We start from the raw sequence: 10,428 nt of genomic DNA on the forward strand, positions 1-10,428 counted from the left end.
CCAAAAAACAGCTAAGAAAACCAGAAATAGTGTGTCACAGTGTGGCTAGTATGTTAAGGGAACCAGACACCCTGTAATGTCTCAGCTATCACTGGTGTCTGGATATGTAAAACAGTTTAAAGTTTAAAATACCACAATGCAACTTACAGTAGTGAGTTTACCTTCATTGAAGAGAGAAGCCCTTTACTGCAACCATTTTAGTACATGAAAACATACTTACTTAGGGTCTATATTGAACTGTACATACATCAGACAGCTGTACAACCCTGGTTTGTGTAGAGCCAGCTCCACAGAGGAAAGCAGCATAGTCACATTGCCACAGATGATTGACTGGCCCTTGTGCATGACATGGTTAATTAGCCTGAGCTCATCATCAGAACACTGCTGTACAGCTCTTCAGATCTAAGATAGCATCATTCCCAAGTTGTGCCAGATAGATAGATACAGATACCAGCTCTCTTAGAGTAGAGTGAAAAACTGACACATCCATACAGTCACGGCTAAAGGGCAGAAGGGCTCAAATATCTTTATCCAGTCTGATCCCATCAATGACAATGTCTACAGATTTTCACAGGGTTATTTCTGCTTCAGGATAAGTAGTCCCTCTGAAAACTAAAACTTGTCTTTAGAGAAACGTGCAATCTAGATTTAAAAACTGCCAGTACACTTCTTCAGTAAGATTGTTAAGTGTTTTGTTTTTCAATTTAATATGCAATCTAGATTTAAAAACTGCCAGTGATGCCACACTTCTTCAGTAAATGAATTTAGTCACTAATTTAATAGATTGTTAAGTGTTTTGTTTTTCAATTTAATAGATTGAAAGTGCTTCATTTTTTGTTTGAGTTTTTAGCTTCATCTTTTTGACAGGGGAGCTTCTCAGACCTCTGACTGCTGGAATCAACAGCCTTTTGCTTTTACTCCTGCTTTTGTGCACCATGACTAGTTAAACTTGAGTCATCACATTGTTAAACTAAGTAGATTGAACTCCTGGAAACTTTCCAGGTCTTTAATATTCCCATGGCTTTTCTTTGACCCTTCTCCAAATTATTCACATCCATCATGAATTCTGAGCACTAGGACTGGACACTCTATTCCAGTAGCAATTGCTTCTCTGCCAAATGCAGCAAAAGCTCAACCTTCCACTCCTGTCCAGTGGATACACCTAAAGGCAGCATTTGCCTTTTTTCTGTCCATGTGGTCTCAATAAAGGGTTATAACATGCCCTTTTTAGAATTGTTACTTCACAAGAAAGTCCTCTCTCCCATTTTTATGGCTTACATTTTTGCACCCTCTATTTGGCTGTACAGAAATGTCATTTGTTTGTCTATTCTTGCTTACCCTGGACAAACTTTATCACTGATCCATCTCTTCTTAATTTTTCACTCCTGTTATCTTTGTGTCATCATAAAATTTTGTCAAACAAAATGTTATGTCCCTTTCCTCAGTCATTAGTAAAAATGCTCAATGACATGAAGCCAAAAATAGTCCCTCTGGCATCTCATGGAAAACATAGTTAATCAACCAAGACACAGATACACTCTTATTTACAACCACATATGACGATAAACAGTTTTTAATCAATGTAATGTGTGCTACACTGAACCTGGTTTTTCTGTAGTGTGTTAATGAAGGTGTCATGCAGTGCCAAGTCAAGAAGTTTCTCAGTTCTCCAACCAAAGTTGGATCTTCATTCAAAATATTCAGTAACTTTGCAAAGATCTATTTTTCTTGATATCATTGTTTGAAATTAATGTTATTAACCTTTCTTAATATTTGTTAATCAGTGTATACAAACTCATCCATTATTTGGCGTAATACTCTGGCCGGGCTGCCAGGCCTGCATTGTCCAGGTCTGGCTTTTTATCCATTTTCTGTCTTAAAATAATGGCATAACATTAGCTTCTCTACAGTCCTCTGGAAATTCCAAGGCTTCTTGAAAATCAGCACCAGGGACTCTTTATGCTAATCTCAACACTAATCTTGACAAGGATTTGTTTGCAAGATTATTGGAACTACTACCTTAAAATCATGCAATGATGTCTTGCACCTGCTAGCTATCCTTAGTACCACTGGGGGATATTAAATCGTCATCATCCAACAGGAAGACATCATTCATTTTTCTCCCCAGTCCATAATACAGAACTGAAATGCTTGTGGAATGCTTTAGCCTTTTCTGTGTCAGCCATCGCAATTCTCTTAGGGTCATCTAGCCTTTATTATTGTTTAGATTGGGTTTGTTTGGATCTACTGAGAAAATACTTTTATCTTTAACCCAGAGGGTTACAGGCTTCCTCTTCCATTTCTTAATCTTTCATTAGTTTTCTTTATGTGCTGGGTTCTATGCTGTTCACTGATATCAATCATAAATATGTCTTCTTTTTTATTATTTGTTCTGCCCTGATTTCTCTTACATGCAGACTGCTTCTTTTCTTGGATACAACCCTCTGTCTCCTTTGGAGAACTTAGATTTTTCCACGTCTAGTAAAATATTTCTAAGCAGGTCCTAGTTATCAATCATATTTCTTTTCATATTATTTCTTCCAACTGTACATGCAGATCACACAATGTGCATGTAACTAAGAGATGCAGACTGAATGGCAAAGGCTGTCACTCTCAGATGAATCGGGCATCCTGCCACCTCAACTATCAGGCAGTGGACCAGCACAGGTTTAATGGGAGCAAAGAAACTCAAAAGGATGTACTTACCATTGCTTTGTACAGAAAGCACTGAAAGCTTAAACTTGAGAAAAAAACTTCTTTACGGTGAGGGTGACAGAGCCCTGGAACAGGCTGCCCAGGGAGGTTGTGGAGTCTCCTTCTCTGGAGACATTCAAGACCCGCCTGGACGCCTTCCTGTGTGATCTCATTTAGGTGTTCCTGCTTTGGCAGAGGGATTGGACTAGATGATCTTTTGAGATCCCTTCCAATCCCCAACATTTTGTGATTCTGTGATTCTGTGAAAGCATCCCCAACACCACACTATAGTACCACCACCAGGTAAGCAGACAAAGACATATAGGAATGTTGGGCTAAGATTGAGGAATTAAATTCACAGATCCATGGCATTCAGCAGCTACGTCTTCATAACCATACACAAGACCAGTATCAGACATGAAAACAATTTTTATTTCTGTTAAAAGTAGTTGTGATCCTTGGTAGTCTTTTCAATAAAATGTACTATTTGTGCATGCTTAAAACGTGTTTTCACCTCTGTAGGAAAATAAAAGGAGGCAACTTTGTTATTTAGATTTATTGCCTGCTTTGAGGCAATAAGAGGAAGTAACAAGAAAAATCTCTCATACAGTATTGGTTTTGGTTTTATTCTGGTTGTGGTAAGAAGATGTTTTTAGTGGGCACATTTGGACACATATCTGAAGGCTTCAACTTACCTTGCTGTCTGATCCTGGGGAAGGGCTTAGTATCGTTTTGTTCTTTTTCTTGGCTCCACATGTCTAGGCTTCCAGCAGGTATGTTTCCTGTATCACTTCTGCAAATGTAATTTCAAGGGTTACAAATCCCAGTTGTCCTTTTGATGCGTATCCTGGTTTTTAGCTCAGACAGAGCGAGGTTTCTTTTTAGTAGCTAGAATAGCACTGTGTTTTGGTTTCACTATGGGATTTGTTATGAGAAGAATATCGATGACATACCAATATTTTAAATTTGTTGCTGAAAGTAAAAGGATTTTGTGTTTTGCTAGTCTACGGGTGCAAGACCTAGAGGGGAGCAAGGAATATTAGTAAGTTAGATTGGCATTTGGATATGCCAGTGGGATAGCCTATATCATATAACATCATGTTCAGTATATTAATGAGGGTCTCTGGGGCTCATTCTCTCTGGCTCTTGCTTGGGCTCTCACTCTTCCAGGACTGCAGTTCCAGTTTTGGGATTGTTGCTCCTCCAGGATCATTATCTGAGAATGGGCCAGGCTTGGTCAGCAGGTGGTGAGCAGTTGCACTGTATATCACTCATTTGCATATTTTATTATTACTGTTCTACTGTGTCCAGTTCTGGGTTCCCCAGTTGAAGAAAGACAGAGATCTTCTAGAGAGGGTCCAGTGGAGGGCCACAAAGATGATTAGGGGCCTGGAGCACCTCCTGTATGAGGAAAGGCTGAGAGAGCTAGGACTCTTCAGCCTGGAGAAGAGAAGACTGAGAGATCTTACCAATGTCTATAAATACCTGAAGTTCAGGGGCCCAAAGGATGGGGCCAGGCTCTTTTCAGTGGTACCCAGTGGCAGGACAAGGGGCAATGGGCAAAAACTGGAACACTGAAAGTTCCAGACAAACTTAAGGAAAAACTTCTTTACTGTGAGGTTGTTGGAGTACTGGAACAGGCTGCCCAGAGAGGCTGTGGATTCTCCATCTCTGGAGATGTTCAAAACCCGCCTGGCCAAAGTGCAGAACCTGGCATTTGGCCTTACTCATGCAATTGGTCTTGGCCCAGTGATCTAGTCTATTTAAACTCTAGTTTAAACTCAAGCCAGGCTTTGGCTTTCCTAATTTCATCCCTGCAAGCTCAAGCAATGCTTTCCATACTCCTCCTTAGTCCATCCCTGCTTCCACTTGCTGTGTATTTCCATTTTGTGTTTGAGCTCAGTCAGGAGTTCCCTGTTCAGCCAAGCTGGCCGCCTGCCACACCTGCTGTTTCCTGCATATCCGGATGGTCCTTTTGTGCTTTGAGGATTTGTCCCTGGAGATCACTGCCCTGCCCTGTGTCTTTGAGTGAGGGCTTGCTACGGAAGGCACTGCTGAAGATTTTAGCATTTCTACAATACTGCTAGAAGAACAGTTTATATTTGTGTTTCCTAATCTACTTCAGACAAAGCTAACCAGGTAAACTGCTTAAACTAAAGAAATCAGTCCAAGTAATTTTTTCTGAAACAAGTTAGGAAGTACTCACAAATCACTTTACTGGCTGGATATGGAACAGTAAATGGCATAAAGGTGGTAACAAACAGCTGGATGGAAACAGACCACTGAAACTCAGTGAAGGTGTGTCTTCAGCCCAAGCTCAAATTGGCAATACTTGGGGCAAAAATAGGAAAGGTTGATCTAGCACCAACCAAAATGAACATCTTTCAAGTTATGTCCCAGAACCACGAACTCCAACACACAAATTTATAGACATATATACATGTGCAATAGTTGAACAAATAATTTCTAAATCCATTTTGATATTTTAAATACTTTATGTACCTCTAGATACCTGGGGTATTCTCCCAATGTCTCTTCTTGACACTATTTCATTTTATATTAAATACTTAAATATGAATTCACCTGGGAGAATGAAAGGTTATGAGAATAATTCCAAACATAGATTTTAGGCAAGATAAGTGGCAGGAGTTGAGATTATATCAGACAAGGTTAATATACTGAAGTTATAGCTTCATGATCTGGATTATGGAAAGCCCTCAACTTTCAGAAAAAATGTAGAATAACTTTTTCCTTTTTGTGTGTGGTAAAACCCTGAAAACATCTGAAAATTATCAATTACTCCTGTAGTTACTAGCTGATCTTGAATTAATGTCCCTTCCTTGTGGTCGTATTGGGTATCTGTACTGCTGGAGCTAAGTGCACAACTGCTCCAGCAGTGATTGTGGTGACTTCTGGTTGTCCTTACCCTGCCAGTGGGCTTAGAAGATTTGAAGAACAGTAGAGCTGGAAGAAATTCTCTGCAGTTACAGGTGGACCTTGTCATTGTGCAAAATCGCAGATCCTGGCCTTCCTTTAATGTGCCACTGCCCTATTGCTAAAAATGTGTCACAAAGTGGTGTGTCCTATTGACCATCACTGAAAATGTTGTGGCTGAGATCTGCTTGGGAAATGGCTTCTCCCATATCCTTACCAGACATGATGTAGAGTCTTTGTCAAATCCTTGTTGGTACACCTTCTCCATGAATGGTCTGCGTCTCAATTTATTAGGACTATGAGGGCTGTCATGGTAGGCAAAGGCTGGAGGAGACATATTCACTCTTCCCCTGGGTTTGATTCTGTGATACACCAGAGGCCACCTCAGTGCGTGGGCCCTGTGATATATGTCTGCCAAAATATCACAAGATGGCCAGGATCCTGATCTATCTGCTACCAACTAAACAACAATGAACCAAATTTTTTATTTGCAAATATAACTTACATTTCTAGTTAATTTCAGTCACATTTCTGGCAAATATCCAAATAGATAGGGGAAAATATTATTCAGTTTCAGCCTTATATTTTTAGTAACATCTTTTATAAAATTCAGCCACAGTTACATTATAAACATCAGTGCCTTTGAAAACAGTTAAATGCAGCAATTTTCCTCTTTATTTCAAATACGTATGCTTTTTTTTCAACTATTCTCTGGCTAAAAATTCTAATGTCCTCTCTACTGTTTGTTTTTCCTCATGATTTTACCATTGTTAAGTCTCCTCCCCTTTACTGGAAATAACATTTCATTTTCCCTCTCTTCAAACATCCTAGTCTGCAGATGAGCAGGATACAGAAAAAGGCACACCTACTTACTGAATCTAAACATGCTCAAGTTATCATGACATCTTCAAAGTGCTCCTCTTCCTTCCACTCTGCCCCCCACCCTTGTTGCCACATACATATTACAATTGCTTTTGATGTCAATGTGTCTGGATTCCTGGTTCTAGTGTCAACCATCATCTAGGATACTTAAAAGAAAAATTGAAAGAGGAAGAACAAGTCAGGCTAGGCCTATGTTTTGTTGTAGGAAGCCTTGAGAACATGAATCATTTTAGACAAGGGAATAATCAGATTGAAATCAGGAGGTTTTAAACCATTTGTCTTAAGAAGCTGTGAAAATACCTTACAAGACCAAGGATTAAGAGCCAGATCTAGACCCACGATCTTGTATACATAGCATAACTTGGTACTTTGAGCTATGCTAGAAATCAGGAACAAAATACTTTAATCATGTATCAGCCATGTCAAAGCCCAAGTGGTGGTCTTCAGTTGCCTAAACATGGGTGACTAAAATAATTTGAGATGTCCTACACTCTTCCTGGTCTCCCCAGTGTCTCTTTTTATGTGCCATTGTTGATGTGCTCAGTGGGATGTGTGGTGAGAAACCTCCCTGAGGTCTCTGGGTCATCTCACACAGATATCCCCCTGCCACTTATTGACAAACCTATCAAGTCTAAATTCATAGTGACATTTTGGATACACTCCCACATCCGTACCAATGAATCTCCTGTGACAGTCTGCTTCTAAGCACATACAAGATTGCTACCATTTTCCCACAGGTGAGCAGCTCAGCATGTGTCATGTCTATACGTAAGTGGGATTTTAAATTATGCCTATTTTCCCAAGAAGCCAAATCTGGCAGGTAGACTCTGTGCACTCATAACACACTTCTAAGGCATAAAATCCATGAACAATACAGCAGTCTTGACCATCTTCTTTCTGAGATTCAAAACCAAGGCATTTCCTATGCAAAAAAAAAAAAAAAAGGTATTTACTATTCAAAAAAGGTTATTCACTGACTTAGAATCATAGAACGTTGTGAGTTGGAAGGGACCCACAAGGATCGAGTCCAACTCTTGCCCTAGCACAGGAAAATCACAAGATCCAGACCATTTGTCTGAGGCCATTGTCCAAATGCTTCTTGAATATTGTCAGGCTTGGTGCCATGACTGCCTCCCTGGGGAGCCTGTTCCAGTGCTCCACCACCCTCTGGGTGAAGAAACTTTTCCTCATGTCCAACCTAAATCTACCCTGGCACATCTTCCTGTCATTTTCTCTGGTCCTATCATTGGTCACCAGACAGAAGAGATCAGGACCTGTTCCTCCTCTTCCCCTTGTGAGGAAGTTATAGACTGCAATGAGGTCTCCTCTCAGTCTCCTTTTCTCCAGGCTGAACAAACCAAGTGACTTCAGCCTCTCCTCTCTAAGCCCTTGACCAATTTTGTGGTCCTCCTCTGGCCACTCCCAGTAACTATATATCCTTTTCATAATGTGGTGCCCAAAACTGCACACACTACTCAAGGTGAGGACACATCAGTGCAGAGTAGAGCGGGACGATCACCTCCCTCGACTGGCTCGCCGTGCAGTGCTTGATGTGCCCCAGGACATGGCTGGGGCCCTCTTGGCTGCCCGGGCACACTGTTGGCTCATGTTCAACTTGCCATGGACCAGAACCCCCAGGTCCCTCTGTGCAGGGCTGCTCTCCAATCTCTCGTTCCCCAGTCTGTGTGTGTGTCCAGGGTTGCCATGTCCCAGGTGCAAAATCCGGCACTTGCCCTTGTTAAAATTCACACAGTTGGTGGTTGCCCAGCTCTATAATTTGTCTAGATCTCTCTGCAGGGCCTCTCTGCCCTCGAGAGTGTCCACAGGACCACCCAATTAGGTGTCATTAGTAAATTTAGCAGTTCCTCAAGCCCTGTATCCGAGTCATTGATGAAGACATTAAAGAGCACAAGAGACTTGTTCCCTTCCAGCCTCCATACAGTAACTCAACAGATGCAGTACCTTCTAAAAAACGGGAAAATTTTTTTCAAATGTCAATTTGTCTTTTCTCACCTCTGAAAAATGTACCAGGCATCAGACTGCAGGCTGCTGGTATCCAGAGTCAAAGATTATCCATCCCTGCTCTTCATCTGTGACACTAAAAAAAAAAAAAATGCAGCCAAGATTTATTAGTCTGGAGAACAAGCAGAAATCTGATTACTCTTCTCCAGCAATTAGGGCACTCACTCACAATTGTGGGAAGCTGGATTCTCAATCCTACTCCAAAGTCTACATTTGATATGAAGCAGTCACCAGTTAACATGAGCACTGAGAGTATTCATTATTTCATTTTCTTCCCAAATTATGGAAAGCCTTGAATGTAAAGAAAAAGCCCCAATGAAATCTATCTTTCTTCACCAGAAAGAGAATGCTTCATCAACACATTGAAAAAGTCATCATGAAAAAGCTGGGTTTGTTTTCTGTGACTAAATAGGATCTATTCAAGTTTTTATTTAGAACTAGAAGGGTAAGGTCATTGCAAGTCAGTCATCAAAAGTATTTAACTCAGAAATCAAATTATTTTGGATTGCTATTTGTATTTCTTGTTATGTATGAATAAGAGCAGAAATTCACTAAGCTGCAACTTGTGAGGCAGGCAAGGAATTAGTTGTAAATTCAGATTTTTAGTGTGGCGTAGACAGCAAAGATGTATCAGTGTTAACATTGGCACGGATACCCACAAATCTAAGATTGCTGATAGACAAAGTCTTTTACTTTTCTTCAAACAAACTGTAAATAAGACTGACTCTACCTGAATATCATGTGAAAAATTGCCTTGCAACTCTGGGATTTCTGTCTTTGTACTCATGTCTATTCATCCTCCTGCACTTCAAAGATTACCTAAAAATTTGTCCTGGGGTTTTAATATTTTTGTCCTCTACAAAAATATTTAAATTCAATTTAATTTCCAGTGCCATATATCTTTTTTCTAACTCTAAACCAAAATAAACAATAAAGCATGTCTTAAATTTCAAACCTGGAATTGCATATATGGGTTCTTTTTCTTTAAGTAAACTAATTTAACATTTTTTTAATTTTAACAAGTACTGTGGAGAGCATTATGCATTCTTGGTATACTGGTTCTTTGGACTCTTTTAAATAGAATAATTAATTTAATTTAACAGTATGACATAATGGGTATTTTCAGCCTCAAATCCCAAATGTAGTCAATACAGATACTGTATGCACATTTCTCCAGAACACCATGCAAAACATCTGTGAAAACCTAGCCCCTGCAACAAAGGGAAACTACACTCTTATCATCACATTGGTAAAGCCAGCAATGTCCTATCTATATTGGTATCATACCTCTCAATAATGTCACAGAGCAGTCCACAGGTAGCAGCCAGCCTTCCTACTCCAAGGCAGAGGACCAGTACCTCCCAGGCTATGCATTGCACTGAAAATAGACATAGGTGTCACTGGCTATGTTGCTTCCACATGGCTTCATTTTCTGCCTGGAAACTTTATTATGGGAGTTTAAAGGAATTTTGAGTATTCATCCAAGATTGAGTATGGAAATCCTGAAAGATATCTTGATCTCCTGTCTACATAACCTGGATTTGATCGCAGTATGAGTAGAGATCAACTGCATAGGAAGTTCACTGAGAAAGAGTCCCATATGCAGCATGTTTCGTGTTTACTTTCACATTAATGGAATAGCACAAGGTGTTCATTGCTTCCATGCAATACTTAGTCGGTGTAAATTTGTAAGTTATTAGTGGGTTGCCATTACAGTTTTGGCCCATGAAATCAGGATTCTAGATGCTAGCATGGGCCAGGGACCACTCCACATAGACATAGTGCAGCCACGCTAGTTGAGGGCTAAGGGAATTCAGCTCTATGGATATAGGCCACTCCACACTAGCAAATGCTTACAGGCACATTTAGTTTATATGCCTAAATGAAGCATATGGG

This window comes from Antrostomus carolinensis, unplaced genomic scaffold, assembly GCF_000700745.2.
Source record: "Antrostomus carolinensis isolate BGI_N321 unplaced genomic scaffold, ASM70074v2 scaffold4441, whole genome shotgun sequence".
NCBI classification, from domain to species: domain Eukaryota; kingdom Metazoa; phylum Chordata; class Aves; order Caprimulgiformes; family Caprimulgidae; genus Antrostomus; species Antrostomus carolinensis.